Source organism: Tauraco erythrolophus, chromosome 6 (genome assembly GCF_009769465.1).
Source record: "Tauraco erythrolophus isolate bTauEry1 chromosome 6, bTauEry1.pri, whole genome shotgun sequence".
NCBI lineage: Eukaryota > Metazoa > Chordata > Aves > Musophagiformes > Musophagidae > Tauraco > Tauraco erythrolophus.
Genome location: NC_141470.1, coordinates 59,809,036 through 59,832,448, shown reverse-complemented (window position 1 = coordinate 59,832,448; position 23,413 = coordinate 59,809,036).

The window sequence follows — 23,413 nt, the reverse complement described above, 5'->3', positions numbered from 1 at the left end:
GAGTGTAAGTTTTCTCTTTCTCTAACTGCTTTTGAAAGGTAATACTGCAAACACCCAACAGACAAATGTGTCTTGTCATAACCTCACCTGAGCCATGTTAGTGTTACTCTCTATCAGGAGGTGGCAATGGTTTCTAAAGGAGATAGACCCAGCTGTCCTATGCAGTCCAAAGCATGAAACTCAACCCATGTACCCCTTGGGTGGCATGAAGAAGATGCCCAGTTGCTGGTGCAGTTAGTAATCTGCAACTATAGATATCATCTTAAAGAGAAGAAACTTTGAACATCTGGTTTTAATTCTGTAATCTCATGAGCCAACACAGCAGCATATTAATGCAAAGAAACTTCAACATGTTCTGAACTTTGATTTTTCAGCTGTACTGTCAGCTCCTTTTTTTTCCTCTGTGTTTTGACAAATCTTCATGAAGCACGAGCCACTTAAATCACGGGTTTTTAACCTCATTTTACAAGCAGCTGATCTAAAACACACAAGGGTGTATGATCCCAAGCTGGGATAAGTGAATGGACACACCTTACCCAGAAAGTCTCCAAGGACGCAAGGCAGCAGGCTTGCAAAAATCTTACAGCCAAAGGAGGGGATGAGATACAGCTCTGGGAACAGGTTCTTGTGTAGGAATGGCAGGGAGCAACTTTTGCTAGTTTCTATCTGTACTCAACAAAATCTCAATGGGAGAGTGAAAGGCTCATTCCTTAAAAGCACACAGAGGTACTCTGATTAAAAATGTTCCCAGTAATGAAGTACCACCTTTCTTGCCAGTGTTTTTTTCCCCACAAGCACCATGTCCTCTCCACTTTTAGTTGACGAACACAAAGCTTATGAGGATGGGGTCTGAGCTGATGGTAGGTGTAGTCAGCCTTTCCTAGCAGATGATGTTGTGAGGTCCTACTCTCCCTCCTGTGCAAAAAGAGAGAGGCACGGGTGAACCTGTCCAGCTCTGTCCTCCGATTCCTGCAGGAATTAAACCACTTCCCAGGAGGACAAGGTCAGGAGTCCATTCCAATCCATGCTGGAGTAAGTAGGGAAAAAGTTTTCCCTTTCAAAGGCAATGATGACCTTTGAGGACTAAAATGTATCATAGGAAGAAGCCCCCATATCCTGTGTATACCTTATGAATGGCAGAAACAGCAACACCAACAACCTGATCTGTTTGGCCTTGCTGAACAACAAAATGCAAGAGGGAAGTCAGATATCCGTGCCGTCCTATGGCTGAGTTAAGGGCAGGGACAGGGATAATCGGCATCTCTTGAAGACACCAGGATAGCAGAATCAAGTATCCACCCCTAAGAAACTGGCACTGCAGGTAAGACACAGTGGGCAACAGCTGTTTTCCAAGAAAGTTCAACTAAAGTGCTTCAAATCTTTATAGACTTTACAGTGAGGCTTAAAAGAGGCAGGCGGGACTGAGACTTAACTGGCTGTGATGGATGCCCATAGGTGTATTTAAAAATTACAATGAATTCCCTTCTTTAAAGAAGACATCTGTACTCGTGTACATTTTAAAGAGTGACATCAATTTCCAAGTGTCTTGATAACTAGTTTCAGTTCTGAAAAGTGTGTCTGACTCCTTATTAAACAACGGCAGCCACTTCTTTTTGCGAATATTACTACAAGGATGGCTAAAAAAAAGGGCAGGGGGCTGGTAAACACGTATGGGAGATGAGAGAGACAATGGGAGAATTACTCCACCTAGAAGGCAAGGGGAACGGAGAGGAAATTTCTTGGGTTTGGAAATTAATTATACTGCAGTAGATCTCAGGCAGCCTATGCAAGTCTTTGGCACCAGTGAGACGGTTGCTCTGTAGGGTGGACAGTTGGACCACAGAAAAGATGGGAGCACTGCACGCTTCCACAGACAGCCTCAGGTTTCTGGCACCAAATATACCCCCACAGACAATTTACACTGATTTTAATGTGACTGGAAATTACCTGCTAACACACACACCGGAGCTCCTCTAGTCCAACAAATATCCTGAGATAAATCTCCTCTCATATTTATATCTGGAATAAGATCATACTCCCAGGCACCAGAATATTTTCTTCTTAAAATCCAGCCAAACCTAACCCCACCATCTCTAACAAAGAGTCTCTAGTTATTTTCCTCTTCAGTAGACATCTTACAACATAGCCACTACGAGAATAGTATGTGCTTATCTTCATTCCCAGCAACGGTATTCTCATATTACTGCCTTAGAAGTATTTGTCACCTTCTCTTCAAATGTATCTGTGTTAAACCACCGAAATATGTAGCAACTGCAATGTCAGTTCTCACAGGGAAAAATATGTCAGCAAAAACATTTGATTCAATCTGCTGTTTAAGGAAGAAACATTTCCTCAGGGGGTATGCCTTGTGTGGATAAATAACAACTGTCCAAAAATCAAGTATCTAAAATCAATTCCAAATATCGAAGGGCAGATTTCAGGCAACTACCTTCAGCAAAAAAAAAACCACACCCAAAATAGTTCCTTTTTCTCTTTTTTTAATTTAGTGCAAGTTTGTTTCAGACCAAACCCATAAAATTTAGCCTCTTGGTCACAAATTGAAGGGTGAACTCTTATGTGAAGAATGATGCAAAGGGGATTATGGATCCTTACAGGAACCTTACAGGAACCTTAACTTGGCGCCCCTGGGCACATGCACCTTCCCTGATGAGATGCATCATATGGAATATTCACATTTGCAACGTGAATGACTAGACTTGCCAATTCCTGAGTGTAATCAAAAACTTCTGTCTCAATAATGTATTTTCATCAAGTTTTCTGTTCAATTTCCCTGTATCCGCGTAAGGACAAAAGAGAGGAACGTAGCCAACTGGTTCGCTGGTGGACACAGTCCATTGAAGAGCAAGCGTTGAGCAAGCAGAGACTGGGCAGGCGTGCAGCATCACCTGTCTGCTGAAGCTGAGCTGCCCACTTTCAGCTTTTAGGTTCACACATTTGTGGTTATTTATTAAGCACTTACAGGATATTTTGGACATGACAATGGAATTGGTGAGCTCAGCAATACAGGTTAGAAGGGGCTGAGGCGCTGCAACCAGTTATTGCCTGCCAAAATACCATCTTGAATCTTCTCCATTTTAAACTTGTTTCCTTCCTTTTGTTTTAACACCTTTCGACTTTGGCAACAATTACTCCCTGATTCTTTTTCCCTGTTGTCAGAAAAGACTAACTGCACTATTTGGTGTGTTTTTCACTAGCTGCTCCATCTGACCTGGGAGGTCAGAGTCACTGACTTGGAACAACAATTTGTTCCACTTCTCCGTTGTGCTGCAACCCCATTACCTCTTTCCACAAATGCTGCACTCTTGTAGGAACTGAAATAGTCTTTTGGCAGCTCTCCTGATGCTTGTTGCATATCAATATAATCATATTTCTTGTAGAAAAGGACAGCAGATCTCTTTTTGTTGTTTTCAAAGAGCAATTCGTGACACAAGCAAATCCCTTCAAGTGCCTCACCCACAGTTTCCTGAAGTTGCTTGACTATTCGGACTGCAGTTGCACTTCTGAAAATTAGGATTATTTAAAAGGCCTCTTTCTTAGGAATTTTCAGCAGGAAAGCCATAGGGGACAGGCCTGCATCTTTTTGGTGCACCAGCCTTTTGTCCTTTCCATGTATGATCTTGCTGTTTCTTTGGGGCAGAGGGAAGGAAGAACCATCTGACTTCAAGTTTTAATATCTTGTCCACCTTTACAAAATGATCATGCTCACCCTTTATACTGTGCTTTAATAAATGTGCCACCTACCCCGGAGGTATCTGAACTGTTGGCTGTAATGCAGTGAATGCTGCAGCCAAACTCAGCGCAGACGTTCGTTCGATGGGCACCTGCCACCAGAATTTGTTTGTGCAGAATCGTATTAAAACCAGAAATTGTTCACTAATTTTGGGCATTTGCTTTTTTGTTTGACAGTAGTAAAAGGAGGAGGCTCAGGCATCAGAATTCCTGGGTTTGGTTCCAGTTCTGCAGGAAAACTCAATTATGAAATGCTTACAGGTAAGTTAAACTCAATGCCTGCGTCTGCTCAAAGACACAGGGGATCACCTACTCCCAGGAAGCACCGCCTGACCGCTGCTGCTGCTTTGGGGACCAGCAGGTGAGAGCTTCACACCCACCACAGTACCCAAATGCTTTACGTTCATTTTGAACTTTGCTTTTTATTCATCAGTGGGTTTTGTTTCCTCTGTTCATAGCCAGCTTACTTTAAGAGACTCGTTTTCCTTCTTGTAGAGTTCTCAGTTTTGCTCAGCGGATGAGGAATAGAAGATGCAGTTAAAAATACTGCGATGCCATGGTGGGCGGTGTATCAGAAATAGACAGACACTAGCTCACTGTGAAGAATACCAAGTAATATCCCAGAAAGATAGAGGCATGGCAACAAAAGAAAAGAAAATGCATTCGTGTTCTGATGCTAGAGAGCTAAATCTGGACTGACCATATCAAGCGAGGAGCACCACTCGTGACCAACTGCACGGTCCTACCGTTGGCTCCAGGTGCAAATTCGTCTTACGACAGCGCGGTCAGTAGGAGATCATAAAAATGTGGCTGACTAACAACGTTACCACCAATTTTAAACAAAATGTACATGAGCTTTGGGGTTTTATGAAGATAGTGCAGAAAATCAGTAAGAAAATGGACTCAATCGGTATCGCATAGAAATCAGCAGCCTATATAAACTAAGAAGGGACTTGGCTCCTTGAACCCTCACTTTAAAAGCAATGGAAGTTTTTCAGGGGATATTAGGTTCTTCCCAAGAGGAAGATAAACCAAGCTTGACTGCGGCAAGGAACTATGAGATTACTCAATGGATTTACCCCCTTATTTTTTTGGAGGCTTAAGTCTGTTCATCCAGCCAGTAACCATAGGGGTAATATTTCATCCCAAAGGGCTTTATAAGTGTTTCACAAACAACATGTTTCACAAAAAGCACACCAGGGTCACTCAAGTGAGACAATCCTGCAGAGAGGTCCAGAGGCTGCTTAATGGTTCACAAAAATGTCCAGGCACCGTTTTGCCGGGGAAGCGAAGAAGGCTGCGTCAAACAGAAACTGCCAGGGGAACTTGGGCAGCCAGACTGCAGTGATTCCTCTTGGCAGTGGTTGGGGTGCCGCAGCCCCCTCCGCCCGCCCAGGGTGTCCCGCAGGTCTTTAAGGCCCAGCCTGGAGGCAGAAAGAAAAACGTAGAATAGGACATACAGAAATGACATGCACGGGTTTGCAGGAGCAGGTACCAGTGGGGTCACCACTGCTCTAGATGCTTGGGTACTCAAGCCATGTAGGTGCACCACAAGATGGAAACAGCCGTGCTTCTGCGACACGTATGCGAGCACTTGCTTGCAGGTCAAAGTCAAGATGAGAGATGAGTGCAAGCTTGTGTTCTATGCACACGGAAAATGGCACCTGTAAAGTGCAGGCCCACCACGGACCAGGGGCCAGCAGTCCAGAGAAGAGTGCCGTCTACTGCTTCATCAGCTTGGCTTCCAGGAGCCCATGGGAGTGAGACTTCCACCCCACTGCTCAACTAGACTTTTGTTTTCTCTTTATCTTGCAAGATCTGTTTTGATCCCATCAAAATGTAATATACCCACAGGCATGAGAATAATCATACCGTTAAAAAACCCATCAACATGCAGATACAACCTTAACAAAACACCACTGAAATGCCTAATAAAATAAATGCCATTTAAACGGTGATAAGCAGAAACCACAGCCCTACCAGTGCAGAAGATTTAAAAGAAAAGGTCTAGCAGTTTGCACATCAAATGTTAATACTATTTTCAAAGCAAGTCGAAGAGAGGACGACAAGTAATTTAATAATCCTAATGGGCGTGTAATCGGCATTTGACCATTCTTGCCATAAAGTAGGTGTCTTCCTAGCCCAAGATGTCTCGGAAAGCCACTGAAAGACAGCCAAAACAGAATTCCTAAACCACCTTTTTTCTTCTCCTGTAGATTTATTGAGAGTTTCACTGTATTAAGAATAGGACCCAACCAACTGGGTGAAATACAAATAACTCTGCAGGCATAGTGAGTGGCACAGTAAGTTTGGAGCCCATTTGCAGCTTAATTTACTGCCAACAATCAGCAATGTCAAGATTTCAAGCATCTCCTGACAGTCCTGTGACAACTGCAGTTACACAGCATTATCTGGTCTTCCAGTAAAAGCTTTACCCACAGACAGCATCACACTGCATTTTGCAACAGAAGTATACATCGTCAGTTCGTATCTCCTCAGCTTTTATGGCTGAATCAGGACATTTGGGGGTGGTGGGGTGTCCTGTAGTTGCTTTCACTGCTTTTGACACTGCTTGCTTTCACATAGAACTGAACAACAAAATGCAAAACAAGGGAAATTGCCAATATATTAAATGCTTTAACAAAAGGCAGAAATAATGTCAGTAATATTTAATCTGAGTTTAGAAAGTTTAATTTGAAAATATTTGGTACAGAATGCTGATTGTGTATAGAAAGAGAACTCATCCTCTCTTCGAGTTGCATGCTTGGTCAAACAATCTCTTTTTTGAATCAAAAAAGAAAGGGTATTTAAAAGATACATTATAATAACGATATTCAGATAAACATATCACGAGATGATCCCTATATGCTATTACAACATTGTTACTCTTTTATCTGGACGATTTTATGACACGAGTTATAAACACTAAGCAAACAAAATTTTTTAAAAAGTCAGACACCTTCTACCCCACAACTACTGACTAGAATTTTTTCAAGTCCAATACTGTTTTATTGCAGATAAAACAATCAACTCTGTTAGTGAGGGTAGAAATTCTGTTTCATATCTTCAAAAGTCTGTTACGGTTTTAAGAGACCTCAATGCTTGCATAAGGATAGAGTTATATTGGGGGTGGGGATGGAGGAGGAAAGGGGGCAGAGGCAATAGTGAGCAGAGCCAATATCAAATAAAAGGTGCTAATTTTATACTCTAACAATCTCATTGCTCAAATGTTTGCAAACAACAAACCAACCCCAACAAACTTAACCATATAGTTATTTTAAATGGTAATTCATACAGAATTCTGCAGCTACGAGATTATGAAAAACAGACATGTATACTCTGCAGCAGCATAGAATATAATCCTATACACAATCCAAGCATCAATTTTCTCTTCTCTATCACAATCAGTATTCTATCTCGAAGGAGCATCTGTCAGATTCGCCAGAACCAAAAATAGCAGACTCTCTTAAACAGAACAGTTTCTGGTTTATATTTATAACTACACTGTACTCAGTGCTTCTGGCTGCCCAGCGATGAAATTCGTGCAAGATATAATCAATTACCCAGCTTTGCACTTCATCATGCAGTTAGCTACCATTACCTGCATCTTACCCTTCAACCAGTTCTCCCCATGCATAGGGTAGAGATTTTAAAACGTAAGAAATATTTGCACATTGAAGAACTAACTGTACAGCTGACTGACATTACACAGCAAAAACCTTGTGAGAACAAAAAACCAAGCACACTGATGTATAAAACAGAGAGCCTACCTGAATTCTTCAAATGCATACATGGCCTAGTAACTACACAAATGCTCTGAAATTTAAAATAATCTTCTTAACGTGCAGGAGGACCATTTAGTCTGTCAAACTGCAGCAAAATGCATACTGACGAGACGGTATATTTGAAATATTCTGAAGAGAAAGGGTATGCAGATACTGGCCTGCAGCCTACAGCTCAGCCAGCTGCTGACAAGCAGCAGCTAACAGGGAAAGGCGATAGAGTACCATGTGATCATTCCTGCAAGTCTGATTAATGCAGTATACTCCAAGAATACAGGCTGATATCTTTATTATTCAAGCCAAATAAGTCAAATACTGTACATGACAGGCTGCACGGCTGCATTATCAGTCACACACTACACCCAAATCAGTAAACGCGAGCAGAGGATACTAAAAAACTAAGTATATATCGTAACCCAAGACATTAATTAGGCCCATTCGAGCTGATTTTCTTACCTTGCAGTGATATTTTAGTCTGTGTTTTTATTCATATAAACCATCGGGGATGGAACAAAAGACCGCAGCCACAAACCTCCCCTTCCATGAATGCCAGAACATTTTAAGTAGTTTATCTGCTAGAAATCATTTCCTCTGTAGTCTATCCCCAACCACTTTAACTCCTTCAGCCCTGAATTCGTTGCCATAAATCCTATTTGCAATGCCATGCAGGGCTCTGTAGGGTTTATAGGGTTAACACCGAGAAATCGCAGCTGTGCAACTGAATGAAGCGGGATAAGAGCCAGAGGAGTCATATCTGTGAAATCAAAGGGAGGCAGGAATGAGGAAAGTTGAGAATTTCGTGGCATTGCAGTGTGCAAGCGAAGATGCTTCAGCTGCCTAGCAACAGCACACGCAATCTCCACGGCAACAGTGCAGTGAGCGCTGAGGTCAGAGCATTGCCGCCGCACGCACACCCCAGGGTGACGAACCAAACTGGAGGCCACCTCCCTCAGCCCAGCCCCAGCACCCCTGCGCCAGCCAACCCGCACCAGAGGGACCTGCCCTGGTGCCAGCAGCCAGTGGGGAGAACCAGGTGCGAGGAGGCACCCCGGGTGTGGGGATGAAGCTTGCACCTACTCTGTGTAGGGTGGTCCCACTGAAGCAGAGCGTGGAAGCACATGGGCGCGCTCCTGGAACAGCTCAGCAGTGGACAACACATCTGCTCCTCTGAAATAACACAGCCCGGTGGTGTTGCACACCCTGGTTGAATAAACATGGCTCACAGCACAGGGGAACAGACCCCAAAATGCCAGGAGCCAGAGCTTATCATCCCCATAGTGAGCCTCTGAGAAAACGCGGACATGTAAGAAACACAGGCTGGACAACTGCCACTATCCGTTTGCTTGGGGATTGCATGGGTCTTATTCACAGGGAGACTTTGCCAAGGCTCCCGACAGCCCCACCCGAACCCGGCACTGTCGTCGGGAGGGACGAGAGGAGGTTCTACCATGTGGCTGTGTACCCGCTGGATAAGGCTCAGCATCTCTGCCACAAGCGCGTGCAGCCCCCTACAGATGCCAGCACCGGCCAGGCAGATGGGGAACAGGCTCTGCCACGCGGCTGCTGGCTAGAGAGCAGATTAAGGGAGAGGAGTGCTGGAAATGACAGAGATTCAAATCCTGGGAAATCAACCCCTCACCTGGGAGGGTGAGATTACGGAGCAGGAGAACACACTGCCTGGGAAGGTCAGGAGGAGGCAGCAAATTCAAAGTCACCTCTGGGGCCACTCCCCACCTTGGCTTGCCTCCTTCTTTTACTGCTAGGGCTGGCTTCCAGCACGAGGAAACAGTTTCTCACATGGAGGATTTTGGCTGGAATTTGAAACACCGAGATCTAACTACAGCTCCTGAGGTTCGTCGCCGTCTAGGGCAGCGGCTGCCCCACTGAGCTACTGGAAAAGCATCCGAAGCACAGGCAGCCACATCTCCTGGACACAGCAATCTGTGATGGGCCACAGTAACAGTGGCATCTGATCCCACAGCTCTGAAAAATACAGGCAGAAAGGGCTGAAGTGAAAGGGAAAGGCACTCATAGCAAAAATCCAGCACTGGAAACAAAGAAAAACCACATTTATTTAGTGCATGGTGGTTTGAATACAGAAGTGACCTTGGGTTTCATTTTATTTCCTTTTAAACAAATGTGATAGTGTTAAGTGACAATAAAGGCACGCTGTAGGAACACTAAAACACATGCAGTCACACCATCTGACAGAAATTAATTATTCCATAAGCATCCAGAAAAAGAGGGATTGCAAGGTAGGTGCTTCTGGCTAGAGCCTAATGTGAGATTAAAACTAGCAGAGAGGAGAACAATACATCTGTCAAGAAAAGTCATCTTCCATATTTAGGCTGAGCTTCACCAGAAGTATGCATACTATATACAGTACCCAAGCAGCCGGGCACGGGTGAGGTAGCCCCTTGCAGGCAAGTGTTCTGCTACTGACTTGGTAGGAAACAAGTTTTTACCTTCAAAGTCAGAGCTGGCCAAGATCCTTCATGGGTGAAGGAGGAAAGTCTGAACTTCCGTTTTCTTGTTCATTCCAATCTTCCTCTAACTTGAGTTCAAGAGGAAGAGAGCTGTTTATCTCTTGAAATGTGCTTACTTTTCATGCTAGCTAAAATAAAAACCCTTCTACAGAACTAACAGCAAAGGCAGTGTACTGTTTCCTCTAGTATGCATTCTCCTCGAAACGGTTGACAAAATCACTGTCTGGTCTTCCAATTTCTGCAGTTTCTTAAGAGCCGCTATGCAAATAAACAGCCAACTGTTCAAGTCAAGGCTTCCCTCATCAATGAGTTCACTGTGAAGGACTCGAAAGGCAAACACCCTCCCAAAAGCTTTCATGTTCAGTAGAGGTCAGCTGCTGAAAGGTTTCAGTAGGATAACTTTTTTTAACTTAGGTTTTTTTTAGCCAGGACTTTCACAACAGCTCATAGCATTACAGACAGCAAGAGCAGGGCTCCTATCCTGTAAGATAACCAATAATGTCATTTCTGATTAATTAATTACTAGGATGCCCATATTAGACAGAAAGATCTGAGACCATCACGTCATATTGTCAACATGAATGAGGCTCAGCATGCAATTACCTAGCAGAGCTCGCAGGGGCTTCAAAAGTCACATGAACAGATGCAATGGCCAAATACATAAATAAATGTGGGATTATAATACCTCCTTATGGCTTTTTAGCAGAGAAGACTGTAACTTCTCATGCCCTGAGCCAGACTGAAGGTCTCGAGAAGCAGACAGAAAGTACATCGGAAACCACAAACAGCAACGAAATTTTTTACAAGAAGGAGTTGTTTATTCCCTGCCTGGCTGCACAATCAGTCCGGACCTTTGATGAAAAATGCCCCACGCTTTACCACAAAATCAAATTACGTCATGGAAAAGAAAAATGACACTAAACATTGAGTCGGACAATTAATGTAATGGGAGCTGCGGGACCCAGATCCCACCTTCTGATCCAAGGCCAGATAGATGTGGCAATGAGGGTTCTTTCCCACTGAAGAAGATCAGTAGCTTTTGGAAAACAATTTGCAGTTTTAATTCCAGGCTGTAACAAACAAGTGAGACTGTGACAGAAGTGGTTATCCTTGACGAAAGCTTGACAAAGCAGCAAAGGATGCAAAAAAAGCCTGGAAATATGAAAAACCAGAACAAGGCAGAGGATAACGGTGAAATTTCTGGCTTTAGCTAGCATTTAAGTGGTATACAAGGGCCTCGTGTTGATACTCTGTGTAAGAACCTAGTTTCCCCATGAATAACATCTTGCCTTATTGGTACTCAGTATATCAGTGTATCAGTACTGGTTCTCTTGACCTGAGATTCCACCAAAGCCTTGGCCAGATGCTAGGTGACATTATCCGATCACAAGCAGACCGAGATATTTTAACGAGGCAACTATTTATTCCTTTGCTGAAGCAAGGAAAAAACCACTAAAACTGCAGAATTCTGTCAATAAGCCCGTATTATCATTATGCTGAAGTGATATTCAGACCACTTTCAGAAAACCACAACTGCACTGAAAAATCCAGTATTCACTTAAATTCATGAGGAAGAAATCAGAAAGGAGAAGGGAAATGAGCCAACAAAAGCATATATAATCAGCATACATCCACCGCAGCTCTAACATTTCTGCATAGTGGAGGATGTAGCAACCACACACAGCATCCCAGAATACGCTGAAAAATCTCCCTTCAATAGGATTGTCTCTGAGTTCAAAAGTCTTTCTTGGGCTTAAGAAAATAAGATTTAAAAGGATTATTGAAATAAAAGAAGGAATGGCTACCTTAGTTTGTTCAGGTACCAGGAAAATCGTGGAAATAATTACAGTGCCTTGAAATTTACTGAACAATGGTATATTCGATATTAGAGTATTGACTCAAACCTTCTGTTGTTAAAGGAAAGGGTGGATGGGGCACAAATGAACTTGTTTTTTTTCTTCTTTTCATCAATGGGATTTCTGTTATATGTTGCCTTAAAATACTAGGTGAATTCTGATGCATAAGAATAGTCTGATCCACACTTCAGACTGCTCCTTCCACTCTCTGGTCTTCAGTTTGACCACTAAAGTTTGAATTTGTGACATTAACCTTCACCAAAAAAATCGTACCTATGTTCCCTCCTCGTTTATATAGCTTGAAATTATCACAGCACATGAATAGTTGCACACCAAAAATCACTTTTCTCCCTCACAGATTTGGCCTGAATACACCTCCCACCTTGTAAATCGCAAGGCTTGGCCTGACCACAGGACGGCTGATGTGAGATCAGATCTTCCCCATGTTTTTCTTCCACAGCTTTACTCTTATCATACTGGGGGTGGTGCATACCATTTTCATTAACAGATACTCTGTACCAGATGCAGAAGAGCATATAGCATCTTACAGGGCTGAAATGGGATGTTTCGCCAAATACAGCCCTATCTGCCTTATTCTAGTGCTTCAGGGAAGATGCACTGAGTCTCACCTCCATGCCTGGCAAGATCATGGAGCAGATCCTCCTGGCAACTATGCTAAGGCACATAGAAAATAAGGAGGTGATTGGTGACAGCCAACATGGCTTCACTAAGGGCAAATCCTGCCTGACTAATTTGGTGGCCTTCTATGATGAGGTTACAGTACTGATGGATAGGGGAAGAGCAACTGACATCGTCTACTTGGACTTGTCCAAAGCATTTGATACTGTCCCACATGACATCCTTGTCTCTAAACTGGAAAGACATGGTTTTGATGGATGGACCACTCGGTGGATAAGGAATTGGCTGGATGGTCGCACTCAAAGAGTTGTGGTCAACGGTTCAATGTCCAAGTGGAGGCCAGTGACGAGTGGTGTTCCTCAGGGGTCAGTACTGGGGCCAGTGCTATTTAACATCTTTGTCGGCGACATGGACAGTGGGATTGAGCGCACCCTCAGCAAGTTTGCTGTCGACACCAAGCTGTGTGGTGTTGTGGACATGCTGGAGGGAAGGGATGCCATCCAGAGGGACCTTGACAGGTTTGAGAGGTGGGCTGTGAGAACCTCATGAAGTTCAACAAGGCCAAGTGCAAGGTCCTGCACGTGGGTCAGGGCAATCTCAAGCATAAGTACAGGCTGGACTGAGAATGGATTGAGAGCAGCCATGAGAAAAAGGACTTCGGAGTGCTGGTGGATGAGAAGCTCAGCATGAGCCAGCAATGTGCGCTGGCAGCCCAGAAAGCCAACTGTATCCTGGGCTGCATCAAAAGAAGCGTGGCCAGCAGGTCGAGGGAGGGGATTCTGCCTCTCTACTTTGCTCTCATGAGACTCCACCTGGAATACTGCATTCAGCTCTGGAGTCCCCAACACAAGAAGGACATGGAGCTGCTGGAGCAAGTCCAGAGGAGGGCTACGAAGATGATCCGAGGGCTGAAGCACCTCTCCTATGAAGACAGGCTGAGAGAGTTGGGGCTGTTCAGCCTGGAGAAGAGAAGGCTCCGGGATCTTATTGCAGCCTTCCAGTACTTAAAGGGGGCCTACAGGAAAGCTGGAGAGGGACTTTTTACAAGGATATATAGTGACAGGACAAGGTGTAATGGCTTTAAACTGAAAGAGGGCAGATTTAGATTAGATATAAGGAAGAAATTTTTCACTCTGAGGGTGGTGAGGCACTGGAACAGGCTGTCCAGAGAATTTGTAGATGCCCCATTCCTGGAAGTGTTCAAGGCCAGGTTGGAAGGCCTTAAGCAACCCGGTGTAGTGGAGGGTGTCCCTGCCCATAGCAGGGAGGTTGGAACTAGATGATCTTTGAGTTTCCTTCCAACTCAAACCATTCTATGATTCTATGAACTGAAGAGAATGAGATTCTTACTGATTTTCTATTTAGTCCTTGGGGATAGCACCAAGTCACAACAGAACTGAGTTTTCGAGATGAAAATTAAAAGCGCCATACAGATTATTAAGTTATCGATCACTGCCACAGTGCCTGAAATATCCAGTCAAGTTTAGGACTGTATGGTGCTGATTGCCATATAAAGCTGAAAATGGAAAAGGTCTCTAGCAGTTTACATAGATGAGCCATAACAGCCAGCAACAGACAAAGATATTTGAGATAAATGTCAAATTAGTAAGAGCAGAAATATGATCAAACCATTTAACATCCAAAACCTAAAATTCAGTCTGTGTAGGTTGCAAATGTTAGTTGAGACGACCAAGACTTGGGTGTTTCTGCCTGCTTATGAAAAATTATTTAAAACCATACAAAGTCTCTTCCAAGGAAAGGTACAGGGCTGCATGAATTGGAAGTGCAAGGCAGTAATATGGTATTTATTCCTAGATTAACAATTATCGACCACAGCTTTTTCAATACAGCCCAGCTTAATTTGAATCCCACTGCACACAGAAGTCCCCTTAGCAATTCTGAGCTACGCTGCCTCAATATTCACCTGACAGCGACAGCATCTTATACCTGCACATCTTTGCTGATTAGTATCTTAAAGTGTACAAGCACAGAGCAGAAGACAGAAAGGACTCTCTCAGAGAAAATAAAAGGAAGCGTAGGCTTCCATTTGGAAGCTTCCTTCAAGCTAGCCGTAATTAGTCAATTTGACTTTTTTCAAGTTGTGAGGGATTAAGAGGGAAAAAAGAGAAGCAGGAGGCTAAAACTAGACTTGTGTTATCACCACTATCAAGTGAAATGTCAATAGATATGAAAATAGCACCTGAATAAACCACAGTCACCCACTAAAGCATGCCTTGATAACAAAACATTTGGACGTTTACATGGAGTGTATACATCATATATAAACAAACACAAATGTGTAATTTAGACATGAATACAAATAAAGGTAGTCACATACACCATAAATACCCTGACTTCTTGCCGTTTTCAAGGAAGCCAATGGCCTGGATCTTACAAGCATTTAAATTACGCAGCAGCATGTTTGCAGTCAAAAGCAGCAGCCAACATGAGCCAAGCAACTTCCCACCCACCGATGAGCACATTAATGCCTACAGAATCAGGCACTCCTTATCAAGTACATTGGCAGGTCAGAAGTTATTCTGCATGGAAAATACCAGTGTCTACTTGACATCTTCTCTGTTGAACGTTACTCCTAGTAACAACTGAGTCTTCTTATACCTCTGCACTCTCTAGTTAAATGGTAGGACATAGACAGGAGAAAAATCAAGGGTAACTTTTTTACTTCTGCTTCTATCTGCCAAAAGTAACCTCACTGCAGTCAATAAAACTCCATGGGTACCATGTATCTGCTGAGCAAGCTCTCTGCAGCACAAGATCACAGCGCCAAGGTCTTAGGGACCTATGGGGATTCTACATAGGCACAATGTCTAAGCTCGGATCTGATGATGGCCCAGTATTTCACCTGAAGCATTTAAAGACTATCCAGTATAAGGTACTGATGGAGAAGAATTTGCCAACACTTGGCTGCATTGCTAATGCATTAAGATGTACACCACCCCTGCTTTCACAGGAAGTTTTAACAAAACAATAAAGTCTGAGTGCTTCAGCTAATATTTGCATGCTCTTGGAAATAAGCCTGTATGTTCAGAGCAGACCATCACCACCAAAAAAAGAACAAATTTTTCCTTCTCTGATAACCAATGCAAAAGATGTTAGAATAAACATGTGAAGGAATTATTCATTATATACTGTTGAATTCTTTGTTCAGAAACAGCTTCTGGCAGCAGCACCACACATAAACTCTGGCAATTTCAGAACATCATTTGCTCACTCCCATGAGAACATATTAAAGTTTTGATTTCTCCGAGGCTTCAGGTCAGTTTAGCACATCCATCAGCAGTTTTACGCACTAACCCATATGGCCTTGCTGGCAGGAGGGAGATGCTAGTGGTGTGATGCCACTGGAGCTATCCTTCCACCCAGGAAAAGGTGAGGCCAACATCATGTTGGTCAGGTTCTGGCCTACTCTGTACTGACAAGTCTTGACTCCAGTAAGGGTTTTGACAGTGTCTCCCATCACATCCTCACAGACACACTCATCACTGTGTATAAATACATGATGGAGTAAAGAAGACAGTCGGACACTTCTCAGAGGTGACAGGTGACAAGACAAGAGGCAATGGGCACCAATTTTGAAATACAGGAAATCCAACTCAAATATAAGAATAAACTTCTCTACCATGAGGGTGGTCAAACACTGGCACAGGTTGCCTAGAGAGGTGGCGGCATCACCATGCTTGGCAATACTCAAAACACAACTGGATAAGGTGTCCTGAGCAGTGGGTTGGACTAGATGATCTCCAGATATCCCTGCTGACCTCTGCAGCTCTGTGATTCTGCGAGCAGGAACTTCCCATCTGCTGGGCATAGCACAGCTTGCTCCTAAAGTGTGCCTGGCTGCCACAGCAGCTGCTGCACAAGAAACATCAGGTCATTCCCACAACCTCTCCTCCTTGCGATAACTCGTCTCTTGTGGAATTTATTACTGACAACATACGCTCTCTAAGTAAAATACACATAGTGGAGGAAGATGATATATAATCTTTAACAAAAAATATTGATGCATTTAGGCTACAACTTTTAGACTTCATGCTGCCTTCTTCCTATAAAGCTGGAGGAAAGTTACGGGTGGCCACCAATGTATTTGATTTAATAGGAGACAACTCAGGGATGTCGTTCTCTGAAATGCATGCAGCTTGGCCACACTGCACTCTGCAAAGGGTCAGTGCAGTGGAGGCGTGGGTTTCTGCCAGCTTTACCAATTTCTTCAAAGAACAACAGCAAGACACAATGTTTTTGAGCCAGATACAGCAAGGAGATACGTTGTATGATATTCCATGGCAAATCAAAACCACAGCAGGCAGTTTAAGTTGCAAAGTACTGTTTTATATATCATATTTGTATCCTTGTTCTTCTCATAAAGCCTGAAAATTGAAAAACTGATTTTTTTTTTTTTTAAGAACCTGGGAAATAGCACAACTGCTCTTTGCTGCTCCTGCAGGACTCCTTGAAGAGGGTTCATTGGTTTCTGCAGTTAAACATTATTAGGTCTGACACTTTAATTAAAGGATGTGTCAAAATGAACACAAAAATATCTTTTTTACATAAGCTGCATATTATACTTCAGAGTCGAATGCATGTAAATTACAAAAACAGCATCACAGCAAAACCCTTCACACAATCCATGAAATTGGACAGCTTTCAGGATCCCACATCAACTGAACATCACCAGTTCTCCAGTTTTCAATGCTACTGGGAATGAGATTCAGTTTCCTAACAAAAGGACAAGCACTAACATTCGTAAAGAAGCAAAACAAAGTAACACAAAACAAAGAAAAAAAAAAAAAGTAACACAGACCCCATGTTTTGGGCACCTTGCTTTCCTTTCTACATTCAGAATTTTCCACATCTCTCCTAATTTTCTTGTGAGTTATCTAATAAGATCCGGATTTCTGAGGTGGTGAATGGAAGGGTGAGGGAAGCCACGCCGCTTGCTTCAGGATCGTGTAGCAAAGTCACTGATGAAGTCTGAATTCTCATTTGGGCTCTGCCAATTCCCAGACTTCTGCTCAACCCACAGTCCGAACTAGGGAGGTCTTTGACAAATCAAACCATTACTGCAACCTGCCCCAGCAACCCCCAGCCCTGGCCATCCACCAGTACTGTTCAAGACCCAATGATGTTTCCTGCAGCCAGAAGAAACCAGGAGGGCTCAGGAGGGAAAGCAGAGTCAGAGGTCACACGTACACGCTACTTGCCCAGCTATAATTGCAGGGCTTACCATTTCTCAACTGAATGATCTCATTTTCTCACTGTCTTTAAAAAACCACCTACTTAGGCTATACAACTGTGATTAACTACCTATAGGATAGCTAGTAGCATTTTTACAGCCGAGTAAGGAGCAGTAGTACAAACTGCCCTACACTACCATGAATCAAGCTTAGTACAACACCTATTGCCTCCCACCTGTGCTGACTGGGTCCTTTTCATCACTCAGGCTAAGCTCGCAGGCAAGCCATGCGGGACATGTCTGGTCTGTCTCACAACTGGGTCGCAACCTTGGGAAAAGCAATGGGATACACTTTAGTCCACTCCAGAACTTCACAAAGAAGGTGTACAGGACCAGGAAAGGACAGAAAGGGAAATCAGGAGCGAGTTTTGCAATCAGAGCAGTCTTGGCTCCAGATCTGCTGACTGGTATTTTTCCACCAAACCCCAGAGCGAACTTCAGCAAATGAAAGCTTTTGCCTCCCAAGAGCGCTCGCTGCCGAAACACTGCACAGTCTCCCTGCTGTCCTGCCTGGCATTGCTCGGGGTTCAAAGCAGTTGCCTAAACCCAGGTGTCCAAGCACACGTACAGGGTCTGGCATCCAGCTGGGCTCTGGTCTCTCACAGGTCATGGCCATCAGCCATACATCCGTCACTTCGGTACTCCAGATCATTTGAAATGGAACAGGGCACCAATTCAGTTTAGACAACTGACTCCTATCTTTGAGTATTAAATATTTATTCTTGAGTCAAATCCTACTTCCCTCATCTTTGGAGGCAAAGAGAGGCGAGCATGACCTGTCCTCTAGCATGAGATATATTTGTCTTTCCAAGTATGAATGAATTCCTGAAGGAAACGGTCAGGTCAACACAGATAAACATCCCAGTCAAATCCTGGCTTAGCTAATTTCTAATGAATGAATCTACAGAGCAGTCAGTGTATCCCAGTGACCTTGAAAAGGAAGACAGAAGTAGCAAGGCTCTGCAAATGAATTCCCAAGACTCATAAAATGAAAGATCATTGCAAAACCTCAGCTACTATCCAAAACTTATTCCCCTTGCTCACGGAGTTCTTCCACTGCTTATCACTGTTCTTCCACATTTTGAACTCACACTGCTATCTCAGAGAACTGCAGATACACCTAACCTGACGTCTGCTCCTTCCAGCCTCACATTCCTAGTTGCATTCCCTGTATTAGCTGCAAATAGCTCAGGCTCTCCCAGGTTGCAAGTATCTTGCTTTCCCATCCACTGCCATGAGCACTACCACTCTTTTCTCTGTTACCTCAGGCTGTAATTGAACGAGCACAATATTAAGTGACATTAGTGTTATCAGACAGTGTTGGTGCCTGGGAAATACAAACAATGCTAAACCCTTGGGCTATCTCTGCTCCAGGCTCACCACCCCCTCCACCTGCCCCTTCTGCAAAGACGCACCAGGACTAGTCAACCATTGGCACTGTAGTGGTGCAGGGCTGAGGACAGAGATCAGCTTTTACAGCTGCCTCCCCACCTTCTCAAAAACAACAAGGCACTGGGCAGGACAGAGAAGAGCTGTAATGTGCGTAGGGTCAGTATGAGCACAGGAACGGCAACAACAGGTCAAAGGAAACCTAGTAAGGACAGGTGGAGGAGAGGATCCCATGTCCTGGGGAGAAGGATTTGTTCTACTCTCTGTGGGATGTAAAATCTGAAGGACAGGTACTAGTCCCACAACCAGACTGTGTTGACCTCACGCTCTGTCCCTTGACTTCTCAACCTCTCCAAAAACTATTAATATTTCACACTATTGTTGATGCTTAAGGGTGTCCTTTCTGGTATCAGTGTCACAACAAATCCATATGGCATTGCTCAACGCTGTGCCCTAGGTCTCCAGCATCAGTGTGACCTGGAGGTCCTTTTCCCTCCGCACTTCATGAAATTGTGTGGCTTAAGTCTCTGCAATATTTTTATATTCCACTGGTTTATCATATGCACAGGGGATTCAGCAATAGCCAGAGTGATTTTTACCTTATAATCACAACTTTCTTCTCTAATCCCTCTTTCTCTTTCAACTACCTCTTCTGAAACCATTTCAAAATACTGCTGTGATAATCTTCTCTCTCCTCTCTCATTCTCCCCATGCAACTCCAAGTCTAAAATGCTTCTGTCCCTGACACCTTCCCTTCAGTTTACTATTTTTCTTTATCATGCAGGCTCTTTCATCCCACCACAGTTCCCAACGTGTCAGGAACATAAAGGAAACATTCCCAGGGGAGTGTAAGAAACAAAAGGGTGATGGCAGACTTGGTTATTCCTAAATAATCTGACACTTACATAAACAGAAGGTAGCACTCAGCAAATGAGGAGTGAAAAATACGGGTATAGAGAAATAATTACAATAAAAAGCATATGTGAATCTGCTCGGGAATACTGAAACACTAGGAGTTTTTCAGTTTACCTTTGAAAACACACTTTCTCTACATACTTTGGATCAGACAGAGGTCCAAAGGGGTCTTTGGCCTCTTTTGATGAACGTACTGGATCGTCCTGCAGCAAATACTCCTGGGAAGAAAAAAAAGGCATGCAACACTTGCATTTTATCACTGCACAAACACAGGAGATTCCTTGCTGAAGAACCGTATAAAGGAAACTGTCACAGAGCCAAAATATTCTCTTGTGACAGCCAAGCTTCTTACAACTTCCCAAATAAGGCCATGACTTTAAAGAGCGTGTCTTTTCAAAGCCTCATTGATTTTCATTGCCTCATGAAAAAGCACATTGTTTATGTGTCTGGGTGTGCTGATATTAAAACAGGATGAGATGGGCACAGCTCAGTGGTTTCAAAGCCTGGTTTCCAGACAGAATGAATCAAATAATCACAGGAAGCTTCTAGAGGCTGACAGCACCCCTTTGGCCACTATTTTAGGTCATTCCCTGTGTAAGCTGAAACTAGAAGGTGTGAAGATGCTAAGAGGGATGGCCAGCACTTCCTAGTACTCTGGGGATAGATTTCAAGCAAATTTTGAAGCACAGTATTATATTCCTTCCAGCCTTCCAAAGTCTAGAGACTTTTGCATCAAAGGTGGGGTTCATGTTAAAGTTCAGGCCAAGTTTCAGGTCATTTCTAATCTCTCTCTTTTTCAAATACTAGTTTACTCATCTTCAGAGAAATAAAAAATAAAAAAAGCTATGGAATTAGATCAACTTTGCCATAGCTAGTTCATATTTATTATCCATTCTCCTCCTGAAGTCACTCCGATAGTTTCTGTTTTCAACAATTTACAAAACTATCAGGTGCTTCTGTTCTGTTACTTATTTTACACTTGAAGCACAGAACTATGAATCAGAATTTTTTTTGAGTAATCCTTTGAAAACAAAGCAAGTCCTTAAAAAACACCCTATAGAAAAACTTGCAGGTCTCAGTTGTTCCAGTTGTCTTTGCCATTATACTGTATCCATTCCTGTAATAATCATACAGCAAAAAATATACTCACAGAACTTTAAAGCCACGGACAGAAGAGGAAGAAAAGCAGTAAGGAAGTGGGTTAGTAGAGCTTGTGTATATCGGAGGCACAAGCTACTTAGGTGATGGCTATTTGGAAGGTACATGCTGCAGTATTGCATGGGCACAAAGGAGAGAAAACGCCAAAGGAAAACAGTACAAGTCAGAGCTGAGTAATATATGAGAGCTGTACCTAAACATGGAGCAAATCAAACTTGGTGATATCAGATTTTAAGCAACACCAGCAAGACTCATGACTTCTTCTAGTCTATGTGCTACGTAACCTAATGCAGACTGAAGTTCCAGCGTATGAGTAATGTCCGAAGCAGGGTGTCTCTTCCAGAAAGGGCTGACCTGAGGCAGCAGGTCCCCATCCTCTCCACCTTGATCACACATTGACACTTCTGCCTTTGCCCTGTGGAGCACCATGCAAGCACAAGCCAGGTCAAAAGCTGGCTAATACAACAGAAAAATGATGAATTTTCCTTGGCTGGATTAACATACTAACAAGACACCTCACAACAAAACGCTCATGAAGTCCCACACAAGCATAGTGGTGGGAAGGTCCTTCTAGAGCCAGCGGATTCGAATAAACACACAATTGCATCAGTTTAGGCATAACTAATAAACTGTCTTGTAAGGTTTATCTACATGAGAAAACTCTAAAAAGCTAATCTGAATTAACGTTTCTGTAATGAATCAAACCACATTAGATCCCTGCAGACACACTCATTATTAATTAAATCAACCCTATTTCATATTTAGTATAATTTACTTTGATGTGAATTAAGCTTAATCAAATTAAGGTCACTCGAACGCTGAATCAGAGAATATATACAATGGTTTAATTTAGTTTACCTAATTTACTTTACATTCACATTTTAGGTGATTTGGATTAATTCTCCTTCACAGCTTTGTGCAGATAGCTTCAGAACAGAGAGCAGAGAACAGAAGAAATGCTGCAAAACTCCCTCCAAAATTAACAATTTTCAGCTGCCAATGAATTCATTCCCCAGGAAAGGGGTACTAAGAGTTGCATATCCTGCTGAGGACAACTGGCAGGGCTGCTGCATGCCTACTCTCCATCAAGGCTCTCCCCTTTCTCTCCATCTTTGCTAAAGTTCCTATGGAGTCCAGAGGCTAGAGAGTGAGAAACAAACCCGGCAAGTCTTCATCTCTCCATCCTCCTGCATTTGCAATACTTGAACAGAGGTTGATAGGCCACGAGGAATGCATGTCCTGAAGGAAACTGAGACAATCCTCAAAGAAGCTGAGGCATCTGATATGGTTATTTTTTAAATAGCAGGTCACAAAAATACTTGACATGCTTTGTACTATTAGGAAAACAAATAATCGTTGTTTTTAATAAAATAATAAAAAATTATAAAATCCAAGTTCTTTAGTACTAAAGTCATTTGTCATGTCTATTCACAGTTTTAAGGTCTTATTCTAATTTTGTTTACCCTGCTGCAACACTTAAAAAGTCACCACTGAGTCTTCTAGAAAACTCCCTTCACGTTCCTCTTACGTGACTATGCTTTTTACCAATAAAGAGATTTTTCTGTATACACAGATGTGTCAACGAATGTGCTCCGTTGTATTTAGGGCACTAGTCATCTAATATTTTCTGCGATGCAGGTGCCATCTGTGAAGCTGAACTGCGGTTCAGGCCTATCATATTGAGACGGGTGTTGGGGAATCAGAGAAGGGAATTGCTATTAGATTATAATCCCACTGCATTCAAATGGAAGACGAGGACTCTAGCAAGGTCAGGCTTACCCATAGCCCTGAGTACCCAAGCACACCTCTAAAACGTTTGTTCAGGGAACCTTTAGCTGTCTTGTTTGTTTTGCAGTGTCCGCTCAGGATTATCATCTTTTAAGGGTCACAAAAGGTGTCCAAATCTCTGAAGCAAAAGGATGATGAACAGACCCTGATGGCAATAACAGATGACAGCCGGCATCAGGGTGCAACTAAGTCTGCAGTGAAAGACTTTGACCAAAATGAGAAAGAGATCAAAGAATGGAGACGAGTGTCAAGAACAAAAGGCTATAGAACGCATTCCTGAGTTAGGATGAAGGACTATTGTTTCAGCAATTTAGCATGGAAATCCTTAGCAAACCAGCGGGCTAATCAGACCGTGCAGTGATTTGTATTTGAGCTGCTGGAAATACAAAGTCACCACCG